Raw genomic sequence first — 25,768 nt, 5'->3', positions numbered from 1 at the left:
TTCTGATGTTCACTGTGGTTTCAATTTGGCAATCAATCGGAGCTTACTTTCTGAACAGGCCTCGTACATTAAATTTCCTACGAAAAGGTCGTGTTCATTTTTACTATATGACTAATAGCTTGGCCATATCACGTGTGGGTATATGAAAATCTTGCTCGCTGTATCTGAAGAAGCTGCTGATTGCATAAAACCTAGTCGTAGGAGCAGCTGAATCACCCTGCACGTGTTGTGGAAGGTAATCGTCCTGCAAAACTCCCCGCAGGTACGCCCGAACTTACTTTCGATACTGAAGATTTACCTCTGTTGAGAGTGAGATACTGTGTTCTGTTTGCTAGTAACTCTTCAGTCCAGTCACACAGCTGGTCTGATATTCCGTAGAGTAGTATTTTGTTCATTATGCGGTATAGGTAAACTCTATCGTACGCCTCTTGGAAATCAAGCGACCCGATATCAACTTGGCCGCCGGGACCTGTTGCTTTCTGGATGTTGTGGACGAAAAGAGCTCGATTCCACACAATCACTGTATTCAGAATTCGTGCTGATTTCTACACAGGAGATTTCCGATTTCCAGATATATCATAATACACGAGAACAAAACATGTTCCAAAATTCTACAACAGGTTGACGTCAGGAATATAGTTGTGTAGTATTGTGCATCGGTTCGACGACTATTCTTGAAAAAGGGAATGACCTGCAATTTTTTCCAAACACTAAGAACTCTATGGTCACCAACGACCTGCGGTACCAGCTACGAGAAGAGGAGCATCTTCTTTCACATACTCAATGTAAAATCGCACTGGGTTTCCGTAAGATGCAGTAGCCTTTTCTGTAATGAGGCATTTTAGTTGCGTTTCTATCCAATGATCACTCATTTTGATGTCTGTCACTTTGACGTTCGTGATACAATCTGAAGATGGAACCACAAAGCGCATCGGTGAAATAGTTTTGGAGAAAGACATTTAGTATTTCGGATTTCGCTTTGTCATCCTCCGCTTCGCTGCCCTTATGGTCACGGTGTGTCTGGAAAGATGGCTTCGATAAGTTTACAGATTTGACATAAGACTGAAACATCTTATCATTTTTCTGTCTCGTTTGTAGGTAGAATTTTATTTCCGACTTATTTGAATGCTTCATGCATGGGTATCCTGAAGCTAGTATTAGGTTCGTTTAGTTCTGTGAGGCATTTTGGCTACGGTTAAATTTGCCGTGAAGCTCTATTTGCTTTTGTAGAAACTTTCTTACGTGGCTGTCGAACCACGCTGGCTCTTTCCTATCCCTTATAACTTCGCTCGTCACATTCCTATCTAAGGGGATTGTACGTACAATATTCTTGAATTTCGTCTATTTATACTCAACACTTTCGACCCTGGAGATGGATTTTTCGCGTTTGCCGCTCGGATAATCTGGAATACATTCCTATTTACAAACGCATTCAGCGGTACTCTGGCGGCAGTATGATCACTCATTCCCTGTTCTAGTTTGAGTCGAGAAGTTTTGATCTGTTGATAATCAGGAGATCTAATATGCTACCTTCAAGAGTTGGTTCTTTGATTAGCTGCTCAAGGAAATTTTAAGATAAGGCATTAGAAGAGCTTCACTACTGCTCATGCTTATCAGTCAGTAGCTCGTAAGCTGAAATCTCCATCTAATACTTGAATCTCGCTAGGTGTGATCGTGTTATTTATAGCTATAAACATGTCTTTAACGACGGCATTCAGTATATCTTAGCGATTTACACTGCTGTGCGAAACGTACGAACGAATGTGTCACCGCCAAGTAGCGTAGCTCGATGGAACTTGGACCATAGAAGAAAGAACTGAAAAAAATGCGCATTGAGAAGAACAGAAATGACACTTTTATTCAAAGACAATAGCCATTGAAGTCAAAGCGATTTATAATTGCCATCCATACATTACAAAAGGCAGGAAAAGGTTCGTTCCATTGCTTGTGATACCACGAGTGGCAATGCATGTTCTGCAGTGTGTTCCCATGCTATCCACAAGATTCGCGAGCAGTTCCTGCGGTAGGGCGTTCCATTCCCCATCAGTGCGGTTAAGAAGTGCTGGATGGTTGTCCAGATATTCCTTGAATGTCCTCTTGTTCAAGGGCTCCTCCACCTGGACAGTTAGATGCTGTCGCACACTGCCATCCACGCAAATGAAGTCATTAAGTCTTGCACATGTGTGTAAATTCCCGTCTGAATTTAGAACGTCACTGTTATTAAAATCTGGTCCAAGCCACGTTTCGTCCTTGTTCCCTGTGAGCATTATTACCGTATACAAGCCAGACTCGTTGCAGGAATCCTCCATCGACGCTCTTGCAGTTAACTGATACTACAGGCATATTAATACTTTCTTTCTCCGATTTTCCATGACGAATGCAACTCTTTGTGTTTAATGTACACACATCAAAAAAACTTTCGCATCACCCCGGTTCCCAAAACTCCTGAAGATAGACGTTGACTGTGGATATTGTATCACAGACACAGTTCCTTTCACTGTTGAGAGTTGTCACTAAGCCCGCCCAAAGGTGTAAACAACCATGCATAAGCAGCGCCTATTAGACGGAGGAGGTCCGACAGCCGATCAGTTCCAGTCATTCCACCTGGAAGGAGGTACACGGCTCGTGTTGTCTACAGCTCAACCATGCCTAGACGGGCAATATCGCGGTTCGATCGCGTCCGCATTGTTACTTTGTGCCAGGAAGGGCTCTAAACAATATAAGTGCCCAGGCGTCTCGGAGCGAACCAAAGCGATGTTGTTCGGACATGGAGGAGATACAGAGAGCCAGGAACTGTCGATGACATGGTTCAAATGGCTCTGAGCACTATGGGACTTAACTTCTGAGGTCATCATTCCCCTAGAACGTAGAACTACTTAAACCTAACTAACCTAAGGACATCACACCCATCGATGCCAGAGGCAGGATTCGAACCTGCGGCCGTAGTGTCGATGACATGCCTCGCCCAGGTCGCCAAAGGGCTGCTTCTGCAATGGATGACTGCTACCTACGGATTATGGCTCTAAGGAACCCTGACAGCAACCCCACCACGTCGAATAATGCTTTTCGTGGAGCCACAGGACGTCGTGTTACGACGCAAACTGTGGGCAATAGGCTGCATAACGCGCAACTTCACTCTCGACGTCCATGGCGAGGTCCATCTTTGCAACTACACTATGCAGCGCGGTACAGATGGACCCAAAAACATGTCTAATGGACCGCTCAGGATTGGCATCATGTTCTCTTCACCGATGAGTGTGGCATATGCCTTGAACAAGAAAATCGTCGCAGACGTGTTTGGAGGCAACCCGGTCAGGCTGAACGTCTTATACACACTGTTCAGCGAGTGCAACAAGGTTTAGGTTCCCTGCTATTTTGGGGTGGCACTATGTGGGGCCGACGTACACCGCTTGTGGTCGTGGAAGGCGCCGTTACGGCTGTACGGTACGTGAATGCGATCCTCTGCAGCTGTAGCGGTTATAAGCTAAGTACTGACAAACTTATTTGTGTTCTGTAATACAGATATTAAATTTAATAGATTTCAGCGGTGTTGCGTGCCGTTTGTGGCGAAATAACGACTTAATAAACTTTTGAAATCGTTCGCTCGCTGTGTTTTAGAAAGTTTTCAGTGATTTTTCTGATTTCATTTCTATCATGTAGATTTGGAGACCCTAATTCTCTCAGGTCTTTTTCCGTCTGTTTGTACCAGTTCGGTCTTGTAGTTTTGTTCTTTAAAAATGTATGAATTTTGTGCGTTAACCTGTTTGAGTCCATTCTTTCTAAGTGCCCCATGAATTGGATTCTTCTCATGCGCATTGTGTCTGTTATTTTCGAGATATTTTTATATATTTCTGCATTGGGTTTTGGACAATGTACCCCATCTTTAGTTCTTGGTCCTAGGATTTTCCTCATTATCTTACGTTCTTTCACTTCTAATTCCTCTTTTAGTGTTCTGTGTTGAAGGTTTAGTGTCTCAGATGCGTAGAGAGCTTCGGGTCTAATTACTGTTGTGTAGTGTCGTATTTTGCAGTTCCACGAGAGACTCTTTTTGTTGTAAATGTTTTTTGTTAACTGAAACGCCGTCTCCATTTTCTGGACTCTTGATCTGACAGATTTCTTTTCATTACAATTTTCTGCAATCCACTCACCTAAATATTTAAATTCTTTTACTCGAGAGATGTAGTTATTACCAATTTTGAGATCAGAAGGTGCATCTTTGACGTCAGTCATAAATTTTGTTTTTTCAAATGAAATTTGTAATCCTATTTTAGCTGCCTGTTCTTGTAATAATTCTAGCTGTTTCTGTGCATCAGTAATGTCTTGTGCGATCAGTGCCATGTCATCAGCAAATGCTAAACAGCGTAATTCTGTGCCCTTATGTCTTAGTCCCAGTCTGTGTGCTGGTGCACCTGCTTTTTTCCATTCTCTAACAACTTTTTCAAGAGCACAATTGAAGGGCACTGGGGACAGTACATCCCCTTGTCGTACTCTTGTGTCTATTTCAAATTCTGTGCTCAATTCTCCCATAAATTTTACTTTCGATTTGGTCTCCGTGAGTGTTTCTTTTATGATGTTTGTTGGCTTTTGATCTAGTCCAAATTCTGCTAATACTTCAAAAAGGGATTCTCGGTCTATACTGTCATATGCTTTTTTAAAGTCGACAAACGTGATGACATAACTTTTGTTTGAAGTACTATGTAAATATTTCATTGAGTTTTTCAAGTTAAGGATTTGTTCTACGCAAGATCGACCTTTTCTGAACCCATCTTGGTATTCGCCTAATTTTGAATCCAGCTGAGGTTCTGCGTGGTTTTCTAGGGCTTTAGACAGAATTTTGTATGTTATTGACAATAAAGAGATTCCACGATAGTTGTTGGGGTCTGTTTTACTTCCTTTTTTGTACAGAGGATGTATAACTGCAGTCTTCCAATCTGTGGGGATTTTTTCAGTTTTCCAGATTTCATGTATAATTTCTTTGAGTTTTGCAATAAGATTTTCTCCTGCATTTTTCCATAATTCTGCGATGATTTGGTCTTTCCCTGATGCTTTGTTATTTTTCAGTGACTGAATTATCTCTTTAATCTCTTGTAAACTTGGTGGCTTTGAGTCTGGGTTTCGTTGTGTACGATGAAACTCAAATTTTTCTGCGGGCTTTTCACAATTCAGTAATTTAGAAAAGTATTTTGCAAGAATTTCACAGTTTTCGGTGTTGGTATGAGCAATTTCCCCATGGTCATTTTTGAACTGGAGTGATGGAGGAGAGTACTTTGTTAATTTTTGTTTGAATACTCTGTAGAAATTTCGGGAATTGTTTTTCTTGAAATCATTTTCTATGTCTTGCAATTTTTTGTCTTCGTGTTGTTTACGGACTGTTCGTATTGCTTTTGTGACTGTTTTCCTGGTATCTTTGAGATCTTCCAGGGTCTTATGATTTTTGTTGCACGGCCAATTTTGCCACGCCTGTTGTCTGAGATTTATCAGTTGGTCATACTCATCTGTCCACCATGGGTGTTAACGTGTTCTTGTTTGCGGTGCTACAGTTTCAGCTGCATTTAAAAGTCCTGCTTGCAGTTGTTGCCAATTTTGTGGTTTTAAATTTTGCGTTTCTTTTGTAAATTGTTCATTGCCATTTATCTTTTGTACATCATATTTACGGTGTGGAGATTTCTTAGTGAATTTTCTTTTTTCTGGAATGACATCTTGGGAGAATTTTGTTGGGTAATGGTCGGAATCTAGGTCAGGTCCATTAAGGACTTTAAGTTTCATGATTTCTACTGTATTTACGCGGGAGATCATTACGTGATCCAACTGATATTCACCTAGTAATGGATTAGGTGAGATCCAAGTTTTCGTTTTCGAGGCTCTTTTCTTGAAAAATTTGATTTGAAAAATAGTTTTTTTGCAGATTTCAATGAGTCGCATGCCATTCCGGTTGGTCTGTGTATGCCCTGACCATTTACCTACCCAATATCGATATTTCTTTTCTTTACCGATTTGCGCATTGAAATCGCCCATAAGGATTTTGACATGGTTATTTGGGATTTTTTGGAGAACATTATCTAATTGGTTCCAGATTTCTTCTACTTCTTCTATTTTGTTTTTGTTAGTGATGTTAGTTGGTGCCTGTCCGTTGATTAGGGTGTATATCTTATTAGCTGATTTTATTGTCATCGTGGAGAGCCGACCCGAGTAAGATTTGAAAGTTGCGACTGAATCAAGTATTGATGTATCTACTATAAGTCCAGTTCCAAATTGTGGACAATTTGCCTTGGCTCGTTTTCCAGGTTTTCCTTTGTATATCCTGTATCCTTCCGAATCAAAAGGATTTTCATCTGTATATCGTGATTCCTGAAATGCAATAATTTTGATTTTACGTTCTCTGGATTTGTCCAGGATGTTTTTTAGTTTTCCCATTTTTAAGAGCGAATTTACATTAAATGTCATTAGCCAAATTCTAGATTTTGGTTTGATTTTGTTATTACGGGGTTTTGAGGTACTCCGATTTACCTCCATGCACACTTCTGTGGTCTCCCCAGAATCCGAATAGACCACTTGCGGTTTTTCAACCGTGGGATTTGACCCACTGGGGTAATTTGTCTTTGAAGGTGCTGTATCCATGTTGATTTAATTGGACTGGGTTTGTGACTGAAATTGAGATTTCAGTCTGGTTAAGCTCAGAGTTCCACTTCTGAGTTTTATAGCTCAGCCGCCACTAACATGTGGAACAGACGCTGTAGGGTTACCGCCACTAACCTGTGGAACCGTCGTGCCCTTTGTCAAAATAACCTTGGACGATAGCTTTTATAGTATCCCAAAAAGCAAGGTTGCCTCTTCCGCCAGTTCCGCAGTACCGATGATCTTCATCTCCGCCTTCACTGCCGTTGAGGTCTTCACCGTGTCCCTGGCAAGGGGCCCTCACGAGGTACTATCACCCGGGCCAGGTGAACCAAGGTTTTTTTATGAGGTGTTACTCCTCCCCCTCCTCCTTTTTCAACCGGGCTTGGGACCGGCTATGGCGGAGTTAGTGGTCGTTTTAATTTTTTGGTTTTAGCTAATAATTTTGTGAAGTTTCGCTGGTATTGGTATCGGATGTGTTGTAGTAGTATTAATACAAGTAGCTGCTTTCTTAGTAAGCAGAGAATTTCGGGACCATTATTGTTAGTTCTTAAATAGTTCTACTGGTGTAACTGAACTTTGGTAACGTAAACGTATAGCTTTTTTTCAGTAACTGTAAAATTTTACCACGAGTGAAAAGTGTGGGCTCTGTCGTAGGTTTGTGAGTAGTGGATTACGGTGTGGGATTTGTTCAAAGTATTTTCATTGGGGGGGAATGCAGTGGGGAAGCCAGTGGTCATTTTAGGGAGATCCTCTCCTGGGAATGTAGAATCTGTAGTAGAAACAAGTTAATAGAGGAGCAGGAGCGTAAGATCTGTGCCCTTCAGGTGCAGTTACAATGCGCAAAGGAGGAACTAGATAGGTTGAGGAGGGTGAAGGGTGGTGGGGAATGGGAACTGGCAGTTGGCAAGAAGGTAGCTAGGAAGAGGAGGTATTCTGACAGTTTTACTTTGCATACATGCAATAGATACGACCAAGTGTCAGAGTTGAGTGGAGAGGAGCCTCACGTAGCCGTAGATGTAGGTAACTTGCAGCAGTCCTCAGCAGTTAGGAGGCATAGGTTAGTTGCAGAGTCTAGCAGAAAGAAGGTTCTGCTGCTAGGTAGTTCCCACGGTAGAGGTGTGAGCCAGCAGTTGCAGGAAGTGTTGAGGAGTGAGTACCAGGTCACCAGCATTGTGAAGCCTAGTGCAGGGTTGGCTCAGGTAACTGAAAGCATAGGGGAGTTATGTAAGAATTTTACGAAAGAGGATCAAGTAGTGAGCAGGGAACAGTCTCGATAGGGGCGGGGAATATGATGTCAGTGGTGACTTGGTTAAGATAGCTACTCAAAGTGGTGGCACTAATGTGCATTTCGTGCAACTGTTTCAGCGTCATGATCGGCCTCACCTTAATGCGGCTGTTAGGCGCGTTAATGTGGGGCTGGGGAGGGCACTGATGGCGGAGGGCATCGATCACATCTCAGTGGTGCCAGTTGGGTCTATCAGTAGATGAGGTTTCACTAGGCATGGCCTGCACCTCAATAGGTATGGGAAGGGGAGGCTGGCTAAGCTTATAGGTGACAGTGTAGTCAGTGGTGGTGGTGGTAGTGGTATCACTCATGGAAAAATTCCTGTAGTAGTTGGTGTTAGAGCTGCACCTTTTTTAGACTGAAGTCAGCTGATAGATATACCTGCTTAAAGGAAGTGCCTCTAACTAAGGGCTCACCTCCAGAGGATGTAATGTTACCAAGTAGAGAAGGAATTAGCATATCTCATCAAAATATAAGAGGTATTAGAGATAAAGTTAGTGAACTGCTAATAGATGTTAACTCTGAAATTATTGGTATATCAGAGCACCACTTAAACAGTTTGATAATTCAGAGGCTTCCTTTACCAGGCTACAGATTAGCTGGCTGTTTCTCAAGGAGTTCCTTGCGGGGTGCTGGAGTGGCTCTGTATGTAAAAAACAGTATTTCATTTGAGTCCATAGACGTACCACGACACTAAGCACTGAACAGATATTTGAAAGTTGTGCAGCATTAGTTAAATTTAGTGAAACTAAACTTCTAATTGCTGTTGTTTATAGGTCCCCTAACTCCGACTTCAGAGTATTTTTGCTTAAACTAGAGAGGGTACTTGATTCACTTTGTAGGAAGTACCAGAAAGTAGTTATATGTGGTGACTTCAATATTAATTTTGTACATGATTGTGCAAGAAAAGGGATGTTGGTAGATCTCCTAAATTCATATGATCTGATGCAAACTGTGTTTTTTCCAGCTAGGGTGCAGGGGAACAGTAGCACAGTCATAGACAATATTTTTAGTCATTCTTCATTACCAGGTGGGCATTCTGTTAGTAAAAGGGTGAATGGCCTCTCAGACCATGATGCACAAATTTTAACGCTAAAAGCTTTTTGTACTCAAACCAATGTCGTATTTAATTACAAACTATGTAGGAAAGTTAATCCAACAGCAATAGAGAGTTTTTCAAAACTTGTCAAGGAACAAGAGTGGCAGGATGTTTATAGTGCCGATAATATAGATGATAAATACAATGCTTTCCATAACACATTTCTCATGCTCTTTGAGAGTTGCTTTCCATTAGGACATTCTAAACGGGGTACTAGCAGTAATGGACAGCCCGGTTGGCTGACAAGTGGGAGTAGGATATCATGTAGAACAAAGCGGGAATTATATCAAAATGTTATAAGTAGTCACAATCAGTAGCCCATTACAAACAGTATTGTAAGGTGCTTAAAAATGTTATTTGCAAGGCAAAAAATATGTGGTATGCAAATAGAATAGCTAATTCATAGGATAAAAATAAAGCCATATGGTCAGTTGTGAAGGAAGTGTCTGGTCAGCAGCACAAGGTTGATGATATAAAGTCAGTTTGCAGTAATAATATTTCTGTTACTGATAAATCAGATATATGTACAGTATTTAACAACCATTTTCTGAGCATTGCTGGTGAATTAAATAAAAATTTAGTTTCTACAGGAAATCGTATAAATTTCTTAGCAAATGCCTTTCTGAGGTTGACGTCTGAAATACTCCTCTGTGATACAGACAAGAGGGAGATTGAGTCAATAATTAAATCACTGAAGAATGACTCTCATGGTTATGATGGAGTGTCTAGTAGAATATTAAAGTACTGTGCTGCACATGTTAGCCCTGTATTTAGCCATATTTGTAATTTTTCCTTTAGGAATGGTCAGTTTCCTGAGCGATTAAAGTACTCAGTAGTAAAGCCGCTTTATAAAAAGGGAAAAAGGGATCATGCAGATAATTTTAGACCTATTTCTATGCCATCAGTGTCTGCAAAAGTTATCAAAAGGCTGTGTATGTAAGGTTAATTGATCATTTTATATTACACGATTTGCTATCAAATGTACAGTTCGGCTTTAGAAGTCGTTTGACAACTGAAAATGCTATATTCTCTTTTCTCTGTGAGGTACTGGATGGGCTAAACAAAAAGTTTCGAACGCTTGGCGTATTTTTTGATTAAACAAAGGCATTTGACTGTGTTGATCTCACAATATTGCTCCAGAAGTTGGACCATTACGGAATAAGGGGAGTAGCTCACAATTGGTTCACCTCTTACTTTAGCAACAGGCAGCAAAAGGTCATTATTCACAATGTTGATAACGGCTGTGATGTAGGATCTGAGTGGGGTACTGCCAAGTGGGGGTTGCCTCAGGGATCAGTGTTGGGGCCGCTCCTGTTCTTTATTTATATAAATGATATGCTCTCTAGTATTATGAGTAACTCTAAAATATTTCTGTTTGCTAATGACACTAGCTTGGTACTAAAGGATGTTGTGTGCAACACTGACTTGGTTTCAAGTAGTGCGGTACATGACCTCAGTTCATGGCTTGTAGAAAATAAACTAACGTTAAATAACAATAAGACTCAGTTTTTACAGTTTCTAACACACACAAAACCTGACGTTTTAATCTCACAGAACGGGCATATGATTAGTGAAACTGAACAGTTCAAATTTCTAGGTGTTCAGATAGATAGTAAGCTGTCGTGGAAAGCCCACGTTCAGGATCTTGTTCAAAGACTTAATACTGCCATTTTCACTATTCGAACGGTATCGAAAGTGAGTGATACTTCGACACGTAAATTAGTCTACTTTGCTTATTTTCATTCACTTATGTCGTATGGTATTATGTTTTGGGGTAACTCTTCCCATTCTAGAAGGATATTTTTGGCTCAGAAACGGGCGGTTTGGGCAATAAGTGGTGTGAGTTCACGAACCTCTTGTCGACCTCTGTTCACGAGTCCGGGTATTTTGACATTGGCCTCTCAATATGTATATTCCTTATTGTCGTTTCTTGTTACCAATATTAGTTTATTTCCAACAATAAGCAGCTTTCACTCGGTTAATACTCGGCAGAAATCAATCCTCCATTTGGATCGGACTTCCTTAACTCTTGCGCAAAAAGGTGTGCAGTATACTGCTGCATCCATTTTCAATAAGCTGCCACTCGAATTCAAAAATCTTAGCAGTAATCCACCCGCTTTCAAATCGAAACTGAAGAGTTTCCTCATGGGTCACTCCTTCTATTCTGTCGATGAGTTCGTTGAAAAATTAAGCTGATTCTCATTGTATTGCTGATAGCGTTTGCTTAAACTTATGGACTGATTTTCTTTCAGGTTCATGAACATTTATTTTTATCTGTTATTACTTTTATGTTGTAAGTTCATGTACCGACACGTTCCATGACCTTGGAGATTTGCTCCTCAATTTGGCCCTACGGAACTTGACATGTAAATAAATAAATAAATAAAAAGTGCAACCATGTCGGCAGCATATTGGCGAGACATTCGTCTTCATGGACGTGCCAATCGTGCACATCTTGTGAATGACTTCCTTCAGGATAATGACATTGCTCGACTAGAGTGGCCAGCATGTTCTCAGACATGAACCCTATCGAACATGCCTGGGATAGATTGAAAAGGGCTGTTTACGGACGACGTGACCCACCAACCTCTCTGAGGAATTTACGCCGATTTGCCATTGAGGAGTGGGACAATCTGGACCAACTATGCCTTGATGAACTTGTGGATAGTATGGTACGACGAATACAGGCGTGCAACAATCCAAGAGGACGTGCTGCTGGGTATTAGAGGTACTGGTGTGTACAGCAATCTGGACCACCACATCTGAAGGCCTCGTTGTATGGTGGTACAACATGCAGTGTGTGGTTTTCATGAGCAATAAAAAGGGCGGAAATGATGTTTATGTTGATCTCTGTTCCAATTTTCTGTACGGTTTCCGTAACTCTCAGAACCGAGGTGATGCAAAACTGTTTTTGATGTATGTAGATAGTATTCTGCCCTGTCTGAAATCGGAACATTTATTATCAGGCCTGTGGAGTTACATCTCTATGCTATAGAAACCAAATGTGCACGCCATTCGTTCTCTGCTGTACTATTTGTCGCTTCTTGCGTGTAGTGGGTGCCAGTTAGTTTAAGGGAGGTTGTACAATTATCGACCCGATATTGGTGGTCGAGAAAGCCGTGCCAGTATCATCACCGAGTCATGTGAGCCTCTGGTTTAAGACCTTACTCGGCTAGAAACCGGAGAACGGCGATCGGCTTTGGCAACGATGGTGCAAAACACTAGTTCTGCTTCAACCTCACTAGAGAGGATGTCAGTCTTCATCAAACCAACCAGTCGCCTGACTGTAGGAACCGAGTATGGCCTCTGAACCTAGGTGACAGGCGCTATGCATGCCAACATGAGGTACAATCTGCAGCCAGTTGCATCCAGTACGCGCAACCGTGTCGACAGGGCCTCCCCCACAACTTAGACGTTACCTCCCGGCGCCGGTCGGGGTGGCCGACCGGTTCTAGGCGCTATGGTTTGGAACCGCGCGGCTGCTACGGTCGCAGGTTCGAATCCTGCCTCGGGCATGGATGTGTGTGATGTCCTTAGGTTTAAGTAGCTCTAAGTTCTAGGGGACTGATGAGATGAGAAGTTAAGTTCCGTAGTGCTCAGATCCATTTGAACCATTTTTACCTCCCGGCAAGCAAACAGAGTGAACATTGGCCTTCTTTCGTCAGCTGGGATCGATTTTCCTAAGGATCTCCACCACCCACCGTCTGTGCTTGTCCCTACGTATCAGGAAGATCAGCCGCACTCCCGACAGATGAACCATGCCGTGCTGGCACTGGGCAATACCTCAATTTTTAAAGGCGTAAGGGAACACATGTGCGGCCAATACTTTTGACTTTCATCAGAGGTTCGCGATCGTGCCGCCCTTTGTCGTTCACCATCAGATGAGTGCCGATCGTCCAGGACGAGCAAATTGGAAGACGCTACAACATCAGTGACAGCAAGTGACGCTATAGGCACCACAGGTGCCACAGCACAGGTGCCAGGTCATTCATCTGAGGTAGCCCAGAAGCCGGATTTATCGTGTGTCTCGACGAGCGACAACCAAAACAATACTAGGTGCGAACTTTGCCGACGTAGCGAGAGTTCTGTGAAACTGTAGGCTGAATAATCTCCTTATCTGGAACACAGGAGAGTATTTCTAAGTTTTAAATACGTCGCTTATGTTACTGCATTCGAAATCGCTGATAATAGTCTATTTAACAATGTTGTATTACAGGTAATATACTACTAGAATCATGCTTAATCGCCTTCAGTTATGTATAAACACTCTCTTCCTCAACGCATAAAACAGCAACAATATTTTGGCTTCTAGTCTGAGCACATTTAATTGGCCTAGTTCTTGTCGAGCCCATGTATAGGTTTGACAGAATGCTTCTCAGTTTGCCACAGTTTCGCTCGAAAAAGGCAACCAGAGTCACAGAATTAACTGAGACAATACCCGTCATCATCCCGAAGGTTCTGCAAGAGGCAGTAGACCTTTACAGGAACGCACTTGACTGGTTTTGGTTTGCGAGTATTGTTCATTACGTCAAGGTATTGGCCCAACCTGCAACAGCAACAATTAATTCTTCCAGTTTCCAACAGTTACATCTATTTAACAACAATGGTGCCAATACGCTGCCTTCTGTACCCGTGAATTATCTTGTTTACGCCCAGTATCTGTGAATAAAATTTGTTGAATAGGGTTCGTGCAGTCTTTGGAAAACTGACGCACTTAGTTTTCAGTAATAAGGATCTGGCTGTGCACACACTAATCATGGTGTATAGACGATGATTATTGCAACGTTACTCTGCAGTTGTAAAACGTGAACTCTCTACCTCGGAAATTTAAAGAAGTTTGAGTGCTTCCACGAACAGACATATAGACTCATTCTAAAAATGAAGAGGAAGGACTGTGTTGTCATAATCAAATCTTAAAAGGAGGCCACATCGCCCATAATATAATTACTACTGATGGGCGTCAGCTGAGGTGGATGGGGTATGGTCATTGTATTAATGATAACACGCTTCGTTTTCAGTTGCCTTACAGTTCTCCAGTTCAAGACAACACAGACGATTCACCAAAGCCTACCACGATTACGCCCAACTTGGTGCACTGACTACGCCGCAAGTTTCATGCCAATATCTGAGTTTATAGTCAAACAAAATATGCACGCAGAACAAAGTGAACGAAGGATAGTAAATATGTATATTCGCAGATTCTTAGTAGGTGACCATGATAGTAACAGAAAACATCATGACGTCGCACTGACTCAGAAATTTACATTTTTGCAACTTGTGATCTCATCTGATTCTATAATCGCTTAACCATTGTGATCCTGTGTCTAGGTTCTTTAAACTCCACCTTACGCAAAACACACTGTACTTCTTTTCTTAGACATGTTTCGACACCTATGCCTCCTCTTCTGACGGTCTCGAATTTTTGTGTAAAATATCATAATAAGTTCACGTTTTATTAATATTTTAGGCCTATAAAATATTGGCGTGTGACTTACCTAATTTGTCTCGATGATCATGTAAAACAACATTAATTGTGCCGGCCGTGGTGGCCGTGCGGTTCTAGGCGCTGCAGTCCTGAACCGCGGGACTGCTACGGTCGCAGGTTCGAATCCTGCCTCGGGCATGGATGTGTGTGATGTCCTTAGGTTAGTTAGGTTTAAGTAGTTCTAAGTTCTAGGGGACTGATGACCTAAGATGTTAAGTCCCATAGTGCTCAGAGCCATTTGAACCATTTGAACATTAATTGTAAAATTGGATTTTTACAAGTCGGTTTGCATTTATGCTTTTTTCAGCTCTTCGACAGCATATCACCTGCATAGTAATCGTAAAGAAATTTGCTTAAGTTAGAAATATTTTTCCGTGAGCAGTTGTTGTAAATGTCACTGTACTTAGGTTTACGCGATTAAATGAGGTGCAAGGAACGGAAAGGAAGCGGTATGGGAAAGAGATATGAAAGAAGTAATGACTTTCAGCCGCACAGAGCACTGCGGGAATGTAAAGTAGAGAGCTAAAATTTTGTGCCGGACCGGGACTCGAACCCGGACGCTCCAATTTCCTAGAACCGTTTTCGGAAACGCGTCGACCATCCGGACACAATTTTCGTCAGATCACAATTCGCAACTTCCCTCTCGCCGCACCGCTGCCACCCCCGACCATTAAGTCTGATATTCGGATGTTGGTTGTCCATCTGCACTGAGCTGTCGCGCCCGTAGAATTACAGATAGAAATGGTGTCTGACAGAACGACACCCATCGTATCTACGACTAGGGACGACTATTTGGTCAAAAACTTTGAGTGGGGATGCACAACCAATGTCTGAACTACAAAAAGAGTCATAAACCTGCAAGCAAGGGGATTGGGCGACGACATTTCGTGCAACGAGGGGGAAGTTAGGAATTTGCGTCTGCAGGAAAGCGTTTCCTGGTGGGCGAGACGGGTAAGGCAACCGTTCTAGAGAAGTGAAGTATTCAGTTTCGAGTCCCGGTCCGACAATAATTTTCAACTGTCGTCGTTGCATTGCCGCAATGCTGTGTGTGGCTGGAAGACATTGCTTCCCCCCTGTCTCTTCCCCACCACGTTCCCCTTCCATTACTTTCACGCCAGTTACTCAAGCATACGCCTCACGTCACAAGTGGTGTCTGTTCTGTCGGAATTGTCCAACAGAAGAGGCACCACTGATATCTACAGTACTTACGTTTTCCGTCCAGTTGTGCATCTTTGGTGGGTCTTATTTCTTTGCGATGCCGTCACTGTTTTCCACACCCTTTTTCTATTTCACTCCATCTGTTTTCATACGTGTTTTACACAAAACACGTCTTGAGCAAATACTTATGTCGACAACCTAGAGGCGTGCTGTCTTATTGTCAAATGGTTCAAATGGCTCTGAGCACTATGGGACTTAACTTCTGAGGTCATCAGTCCCCTAGAACTTAGAACTACTTAAACCTAACTAACCTAAGGACATCACACACATCCATGCCCGAGGCAGGATTCGAACCTGCGACCGTAGCGGTCGCGCGGTTCCAGACTGTAGCGCCTAGAACCGCTCGGCCACTCTGGCCGGCTGTCTTATTGTCGTCGCTCATGTGTTTATCGTTTTATTTACGTTCAGGAGGTCGCAAATTGTGTGTGTGTGTGTGTGTGTGTGTGTGTGTGTGTGTGTGTGCGGAACGAGAGAGAGAGAGAGAGAGAGAGCAGGAAAAATAGGGGAGTGGATTGGGAAGCAAATATTTTTGGATATTCGAGGACGTTTGAACATTGTTTTATTTGGGGAAGTGCGTTGGCATACTTCATTAAATGTCGCAAATAGTGTTTTACTTCATTATGTCGTGTATTTGGTAGGAATTTTCTTTCCTTGTGTCACTGCTTTTCTACGCTGTTGTTCAGCTCTGTCGTGAGTTTTTGATAGTATACATAATCGCAACAGAAAAAGGAAACCCAGCAAAGATGCACAACTGAACGAGAAACGTAATTACAGTGACGTACTCAACCACTGCTCGCGAAAAGATATTTCAAAAATAAGCAAATTTCTTTACGACGACAAACGATAAGAGGCATAAAAGCAGGCCAATCTGTAGAAAGCATTTTTCACAAGAAATGTACTTTGATGTGAGTAATCGAAACGAATTGACCGAAATGCACATGCTGTAGTTGTTTAGTCCTAAATATAACCAAGGATTTCGTAGGATATTTTACAGAAATAATTCAGGACCCACAGAAGACGATATATAGGTGTCGAAATACGACTCGGCGAATAATGAAATACATTGTGTTTCGTATAAGGCCGAGTTTAAAAAACCCAAATTTAATTCTCAGACATGAAGGGAACGCACTACAAGAGCTTCCAATCCGAGCAAGATGATTATGATCAGTGCTTTTTTTCTAAAAAGAAGTTTGAGGGTACTTCGACATGGGATATAATGCAGCGAAAATTAGTAATAACTGAAGCATGGGATACTACCCGTCTGTCTGCTTTTAGCCACGACGTCATCAACGTGTCGAACAAAAAAAAAATCGATCTTTCAGTTGACTTTACAACTCAAATGAAGCAGGCGATACCGAGAAACACATACAAGAGAAAGTGGTATCGAATACTTCAGTTTACATCTCCTCAAATGAGGCATATCCGTATAGCACTACCATAGCCCGCTATTACCGGGCGAAGGCACTACATGCTTGTCGAACTGGCTGCCAGCGATTCAGTTGTCGAGAACGGTTGCCGCAGCTTCGAAATGCTTGAAACAGTCAATGACATCGTTTTTCCCACCAGAAACTGCACTGGTATCGTTCGTATTGCAGTTACCAACACGAAAAAATGAAATAAAAAATTTACGTCCGTGAAATCAATCTTTGGCACTCTTCCAAGTTCTTAAAGAAAAATGGTTCAAATGGCTCTGAGCACTATGGGACTTAAATTCTGAGGTCATCAGTCCCCTAGAACTTAGAACTACTTAAACCTAACTAATCTAAGGACATCACACACATCCATGCCCGAGGCAGGATTCGAACCTGCGACCGTAGAGGTCGCGCGGTTCCAGACTGTAGTGCCTAGAACCGCTCGGCTACCCCGTGCGGCCCAAGTTCTCAACATCGTAAAAAAATTACTTTGTCGACGAGAAAGTTTGGGGGTACACATCCTCCAGCGTTCCCCCAGAAAAGCAGCACTGATTATGATGTTGCATACAGAGATTTCCTATTTGTATATGAACTAATTATACTAAGATGGAAAAGTCATCTAACTTATAGGCGTGTTGAGATTTGATTACTTTTAAATAACTGTTAGTACTGAAAGGGAAAGATATTTTATAGATGTGAGGAATATGTTCGTAATGCTGTAATAGTCATCCAGTTCAAAATTTCTGACACACTGTTTTCTCCATGCAGAATTTTGATCCGAATCTGACATACTTTAAAGTCTACTAGTTCCACGACGGAGGGGCAGTGTTGGTGTGTAATACCGACCCTCGCGTTTTCGCTGGTGGCCGATAATGAGAAATCGTGAGTGAACAGCCGCTTTGTAGTTCTGCAACCTCCATATCTGCTCTCCTGGCAGCTACTGCCTCTTTCTGAGAATTAATTTTCCCGGAAGCCTCAAAACTTCCGTGTAAAATTACTTGCCTACTCTGGTAACAGGGAACCATTCCATGAATGCCACCCTCTTCTCAGTAAGATGTCTCTCCCTTACAAGATTAAATTCTAACGTGTTCTTGAGGAAGTTTTACGTTCAGATGATTCGCCCACGATTCCCTTTGACGAATACTTGGAAAATGCGACACTGTATTGTGTTACCGGTACTGGATTTTACAAGCAACTTCAAATGGTTCAAATGGCTCTGAGCACTATGGGACTTAACTACTGTGGTCATCAGTCCCCTAGAACTTAGAACTACTTAAACCTAACTAACCTAAGGACATCACACACATCCATGCCCGAGGCAGGATTCGAACCTGCGACCGTAGCAGTCGCGCGGTTCCGGACTGCGCGCCTGGATCCGCTAGACCACCGCGGCCGGCTTACAAGCAACTATTGGACAACTGAATACCTCTTTTCTGCCACAGAGGCGAGGTAAAATACCTCTCATTCGTCTTGATGCGGGTCACAGTCAGATAATACATGATTCCCTGCTTAGGCAGAAAGATCCTTCAATGTGTGCTGCTTGTGGCGTATAGATTTCTGTAAGCCACATTTAACTAGGTGTATTTTGTATTCAGACAAGGAGGCAAAGATAGTCTACCAGCTGATTCGCATTCTATTTTAGCAGTCTGTAAGACGAATGTGATACGAATTCGGACATGTTTAACTTTATCCGTACACTTTCAGGGAGAAGGCTTGTAAGGTTACGGTAGTATCGCTGCCCGCCGCAGAATCGATAGCTGCCTCTCTCGAGGGCGCGGGGTGTGATTTTTAAGGAGTCGTACGCGTCTTGGTTGTGGACGCTAAGAGCGTTGCCAAAAACGGTTAAAAACTGAACCACACAGATTATATATTTTATATCAGTGTTCATGAGCAAAATGATATGTAGTTATTATGGAAAGTGTACCTTCCTCATTCATTTATCGTGTCGTCGAAGTAACACTCAGCCGCACTGCAACGCTCGCGGAATTAAAAAACGTAATTTGATCATAATTCAGAGAATATGCTAATTGAGAGAGATCTATAAACTGTGTTTAATTAAAATTCACGAGTGGTGACACTTCCGTTTGTGTATCGTGTCGCGAGATCAACAGCCAGCCACATCGCAAAATAGTTAATTACAGCAGACTGCGCATCTATCAAAAGCAGTACCAAATACCCAAACAGCCACTTTTATATAACGGAGGTGCTAGTAAACGAACAATATGACTGAACAGTCACAGGTTGTAATTCATCACAAATAGACCACTGTGGCTGTAGTGATAATTCCTACTTCTGACTATTGTGGCAGTGATACGAAGTATGAGATTTCCAGCCAACAGTGAGATATTCTATTGGCACTGTAGACTTGGATTTTTACCAGCTCTTAGTCGTCAAATGGCTCTGAGCACTATGGGACTTAACTTCTGAGGTCATCGCTCCCCTAGAACTTAGAACTACTTAAACCTAACTATCCTAAGGACATCACACACATCCATGCCCGAGGCAGGATTCGAACCTGCAACCGTAGCGGTCGCGCGATTCCAGACTGTAGTGCCTAGAACCGCTCGGCCACTCCAGCCGGCTCTCAGTCGTCCTCATTATGTGCATGCTTCCCCAACAACAAGCCAATCAAATAAGCAACTACAGGAGTAATTTGTAGTTGTGGTTACAGTAGTGAGACGATAAGAGCAGAGGGGAAAAAATGTGCCATTTAGCTACATGGTCATGAAATATTCTCATCTACCTGCCTTTATTGCGTATGATTAGCTGTGAGTAAGACTCTGTGAACTGGGGACGTGGGCTTAAAAGATTTTGTATCCATCCGCTTCCTCCACAACCGAAGCAGCGCTTCTCATTGAAATGACCGTGCATTCCACCTATCAGCAGGACAATAGCCAGCCACTAGTGGGGTGTAATATTGTAGCATTCACTGGGGTACGGCGTCATACCACTACTTCAATGAGTTTCACGTTTGCCTTATACATCACTCGTACAAGATATCTGGGATACGACTCGTTAGCATCTCGTTCGTCACAGTCTTACTGCGGCAACTGTTACATTGGTTGATGCTTTGTGGACTCGCATGCTAACATCATAGACGGAGATGCCACTAGAACATACTCAGGATCATCTCTGATTCTTTGCTACGACAATAGCTGCAATATTTAGGCACTTTACACCATTATGATGCACGCCAAGTCAGAGATCATATTCAGATCCTAGTCATCTGCATATTGTCATGTACTGGTATCAAGTTCATTTTACGTTCATCTTGGAACCGGAATTTTAGCATAACTTAGTTTATAATCGTTTTTTTGGTGAAAACATTCACCAAGAAGAATCTCTAGTTGACATGAAAATGTTACTTAGCTAGTATGAAAACTGGATCAGTCGGGGTGTCAGTCTAGGTACCGGTTTCCGTGTAAAGTGGTAGGCCTATGTCACACTTCCATATCGACACTTGCGTCTGCGGAAATGCCACAGTACTTATCTGATCATCATTACAGGACGCTGCCCGAAATTTATCAGTATTTCCATTATTCAAGTGCTAACAGGGCCACGCAGATGTGCCTCTGTTGTGCTCTACAGCTGACATAGTTTTTATGAGATAAACTGAGGCTGAAATGTTCATCTTACACACACTTGTGTGAAAGGGAATGCAAAATCAACAAAGTGGCAAAATCCGTGCAACTCCCTCGTTTATTTACTTGTATTTACTTACATAATCCGACTCACAGCACTTCCTTTGTCTTTGAGTAAAATCAAGTGTCACATAAATTCACTTCGGAAACCAACTTACAAAAACTTAACGTAAAGTTTAAACATGGTTTTCCTGGTGGTTTTGGCTCTGATGGCTCTGAGCACTATGGGACTCAACTGTTGAGGTCATTAGTCCGCTATAACTTAGAGCTAGTTAAACCTAACTAACCTAAGGACATCACAAACATCCATGCCCGAGGCAGGATTCGAACCTGCGACCGTAGCGGTCTTGCGGTTCAAGGCTGCAGCGCCTTTAACCGCACGGCCACTTCGGCCGGCTGCTGGTTTTATTAAAACACCTGAGGGTGATGTGATATGTTACGTAGTATGAAATCATTGATTGTAAACGTAACATATTATTTCCAATAGCGCAATATAATATGTAGTATTGTATGGTCAACCATAAACTTAACTAAACTGAACTAATAGTTATCAAATTTCATTACATATTTAGATGAAAAAGGTACATTGTTTACAAGTTTTTGGCACCTATAAAGATTTTCGTAGTTTTCAAGTGTTTTGCATAATCTATTTCGTTGTGTGTAACATATCGCGTCACGTTAGTTCTTTCTTTTAATAGGGATGTATATTGTGTGCATCTATTATTAATTAATGTAGCTGCCGAATTTTCTTAGTAAACCTTAAAAACCCTTCAGAGAAACGGTAATACTTGTACCAAGTTTTACGTTGCTGTAATAGAAACCTCGCTTTTGGCTATAAGTTCCACAAGACAGATGATAATATTTGTAGCATATCAAACTTATAAACTAAAAGAGAATCAGCAAGTAATATAAAGTTATTTTTTTACTATTCTGTAAAATACTGCACCAGACATACGTTATTTCTTTATTGTTCTGTGAAGTATTTCGCAAGGCATAATGTAGCCACACTGCGATTTCTGTTCTCGAGCAGGGAATGAGCTTGATTTATAGGTTCCGTCTTTTATGCAAAACACTGTTTTTATCTTTACCCAAACATGTTTCGGCGCCTCTGTGCCATCATCAGTGGGATTTCTTTATTGAAAAATTGTAAAAAGTTAACATATTTTAAGTTGTAACTGATCTAACTAAATGAAGCCTAAAAGACACTTTTTCTTCTGTTTTGTTCTTAGCTGGATTTTACATTTTATAGTTTTGCAGGACCATCCCTATGGTGTTCTGAACTGATAGCTTGTCATCTGCAAACCAAACCAATGTAAAAGTGACTCTTTTCAGCGAGTTAAGGTTGCTAGTCACAAGAGCCGGAAATCACCCTGGCTACTGTAAGCGATTAGAAGCTGCTGCGAATTGGTGTGATGGGAGGGCTACCAAAAAAGTATACCAGATCCTCTCCTGTGGCTACTGTCTCTCATGCAGAAAATACAAACCCTATCATTACTCGTCCACTTGACTGTGAGCGGCGTGTCAATGGCGTATCTAGTCGTCTTGTGGGAGGGAGACAGAGATCAGGGGGTCTCAGAAGGTCGCACTCATCCAACTAACCAACAGGTTCGAGGTGCTGTGATTTCACTGAAAACGCAATCGAGCCAGTGAGACTCACTTCAGCTGTTGGGAAACCTGCCGCGTACTGTGTCAAGGGGCAGCGAAAGCAAAGGGGTAACGGTCTATTAATCATCGGCAGTTCAAACGTACGGCGAATAATGGTATCCCTTAAGGAAATAGCAGCAAGGCATGGAAAGGAACACCAGGTACACTCTTTGTGGGTACCTGGAGGCCTCATTCAGCAAGTTGAAGAGGCTAGGCTGGCAGCCACTGACGGAGCAGGGTGCAACCAACTACAGATTGTAGCGCACCTTGGTAAAAAAAATGCCTATCCTCTGGGCTCCGAGGTCACAAGTGGATCACTCCAGCAACCAGCAGAGAGGGCAGAGAATAGTTGCTTGCTCCAGGAGTTTCAGCGAAGCTCCCTATCTGCAGCATTGTCCCCATAATAGATCGTGACCCTCTTGATGAGTGAAAGCATGTTATCTTGGATGGAGAGTCATCGACAGATGTAGAAGTAACGTCTGGTGTAACCCAGAAAATTAAGTTGGGTCCCTTGCTGTTCATGTTGTATGTTAATGATGTTGTTGACAGTATTAGTATTAACCACACACTTTTCGCAAATTATACAAATATTTGCAGCGAAGTATCGTCTGAAGGAAGCTCTACATGTGTTGAATCAGATCTTGATAAGACGTAGTGTCAGTGGCATGAGAAACACCAGAAATCGTTAAAACTGAACAAAGCACCAATGCCTGGCTAAATTCCTTTCAGATTCTATTCTAAATTTGCGGTTGAATTAGCCCTTAGAATAAAAGACAGTGGCCTGTAGTTGGAAGAAAGCACGGGTCAGCCCTGTCTACAATAATGATAGCACAAAAGATCCACAAAACTACCGACCAATATCCTTGACGTCTATTTGTTGTAGAATCTTGGAACATACACGGAAGTGCCAAAGAAACTGGTATAGGCATTCGTATTCAAATACAGATATATGTAAACAGGCTGAATGCAGCGCTGCGGTCGGCAACGCGTATATAAGACAACAATTGTCCGGCGCAGTTGTTAGATCGGTTACTGCTGCTACAGTGGCAAGTTATCAAGATATAAGTTAGTTTGAACGTGGTGTTATAGTCGGTGCACGAGCGATGGGGCACAGCATCTCCGAGGTAGCGATGAAGTGGGGATTTTCCCGTACAACCATTTCACGAGTGTACCATGATTACCAGGCATCTGGTAAAACATGAGATCTCTGACATAACTGCGGCCGGAAAAAGATCCTGCAAGAACTGGACCAAAGTCGATTTAAGAGAATCGTTCAACGTGACAGACGTGCAAGCCTTCGGCATACTGCTGCAGATTTCAGTGCCGGTGGAGGCTCTGTAATGATGTCAGGCGTGTGCAGTTGGAGTGATGTGGGACCGCTGATGCGTCTAGATACGACTCTGGCAGGTGGCACGTACGTAAGCATCCTGTCTGATCACCTTCATCCATTCACGTCCATTGTTAATTCCGGCGGACTTTGGCAGTTCCAGCAGGACAATGCGACACCCCAAACGTCCAAAGTTGCTACAGAGTGGCTCCAGGAACACTCTTCTGAGTTTAAACACTTCCGCTGACATGATTGATCATGAAAATTATTGGCATGAACATTATTGACATGAACATTATTGAGGATATCTGGGATGACTTGCAACGTAGTATTCAGAAGAGATCTCCACCCGCAGCATTTCTGCGTGCTCGCGGGGGCCCTAACGATATGAGGCAGGTATATCAATTTCTTTGGCTCTTCAGTGTATTCTGAGCTCAAACATAACGAGGTATCTCGATCAGAATGGCCACCTCCATGCCAACCAGGATGGACTGAGAAAAAATATATCATGCGATATCCACCTTGTACTTTTCTCACATGCCATCCTGAAAACTACGGATCAAGACAGTCAGGTAGATGTAGTATTCCTTGATTTCCGAAAATCTTTTGACTCAGTATTACATGTACGCTTATTATCAAATATACAGTCATGTGGGGTATGAGACGAAATATATGACTCGATTGAGGATTTCTTAGTGGGGAGACCGCTGCGTGTTATCATCGACGGAGAGTTATTGAAAGATGTAGGAGGAACTTCGGGTGTACCCGAGGGAAGTGTGTTGGTTCCCTTGATTTTCTTGATGTATATGAATGATCTTGCGGAAAGACTTTTCACAATTGTTGCAGTCATGTACAACGAACTGAAGTCCGAACGAAACTCTACAAATATTCAGTCATACCTTGGTAAGATTTAAAAGTGCTACAATGATTGGCATCTTGCTTTCAATGTTCAAAAATATAAAACTGTGCACTTCACAAAACGAGAAATCATAGTATCCTACGAATGTAATTCCAGTGAGTCACAGTTGGAATGTGTAGAGTCATACAAATAGTAGGGATATGAATCAGAATCACGAGGGCTCAGTCGTGGGTAAGGAAGATAGCACATTTCGGTTTGTTGACAGAATTGTAGAAAAATGCAGCCAGTCTACAAAGGAGATTACCTACAAATCACTCGTGCTATCCACCCTAGAATGTTGTCCAAGTGTGTGGGAACCGAGCCCAATATTATCGGCAGGGGATACTGAACATTTAAAGAGAAGGCCAGCACAAATAGTGACAGGTTTATTTGACACGCGTGGGAGTGTCATTGAGATGTTGAGAGAAGTTAACTGGCAGACTCTTGAAGACAGACAGAAAGTATACCAAGAAAGTCCACTAACAAAGTTTCAAGAACCGGATTTAAATGATGACTCTACGAATATACTTTACCCCTACATAACGATCAAATAGAGATCGTGGAGATAAGATTAGATTAATTACAGCACGCATAGAGGCACTTCAACAATCATTTTTCCCTCGCTCTGGTACAGCGGTACATACCCTCTGTCATGCGCTTTACATTTGTTTGCAGCGTATAGATGTAGACGTATATGTAGAGTTATCGAGTGGAAGCTCACTCGAATTTGAGATCTTAACAGTTTAATGTGCTATTCGTTTTCAAACGATTGGCTTAAGTGTATGAATGTCTGGTGTCCTAATCGTTTTGAGAATTAATAATTTTTGAAACATCGTCTTTTCCTTTCGCTTCATTATCAGCTTGTCAGTAGATTAGTTTCCATGTTTACGCAGCTATTACAGCTTAAGTTGCAACGGCAGACCAACATGTTAAAAAAGTTGTACTTTCGCAATGTGCCATGGTCATATGTAATACTGAAGATACTACATAGCATCAAAAACCTACAACAGTAAAACTGGAGCAAAATTCGCAAAGTTCACTTTTAAAGATTGCACTTTAGGTAACGTATGGCAGTTTTAAAAACGTTGATGTTCATTTCCGGCTGTCACTAAAAGTTTTTGAGTTGTTTTGTTCTGCAAGA

The 25,768-nt window shown here is 42.1% G+C and overlaps 1 protein-coding gene across 1 annotated transcript in view; it reads left to right on the top strand.

The window, feature by feature from the left end:
* The window catches only part of LOC124775562, a 131,351-nt gene that overhangs the window by 97,299 nt on the left and 8,284 nt on the right, over positions 1-25,768 (top strand). The window lies entirely within an intron of this gene.

This window comes from Schistocerca piceifrons, chromosome 2 (assembly GCF_021461385.2).
Source record: "Schistocerca piceifrons isolate TAMUIC-IGC-003096 chromosome 2, iqSchPice1.1, whole genome shotgun sequence".
Classification (NCBI taxonomy): domain Eukaryota; kingdom Metazoa; phylum Arthropoda; class Insecta; order Orthoptera; family Acrididae; genus Schistocerca; species Schistocerca piceifrons.
Note: the sequence above shows the minus strand (reverse complement) of the source record. Positions and strands in the feature narration are given on the sequence as shown.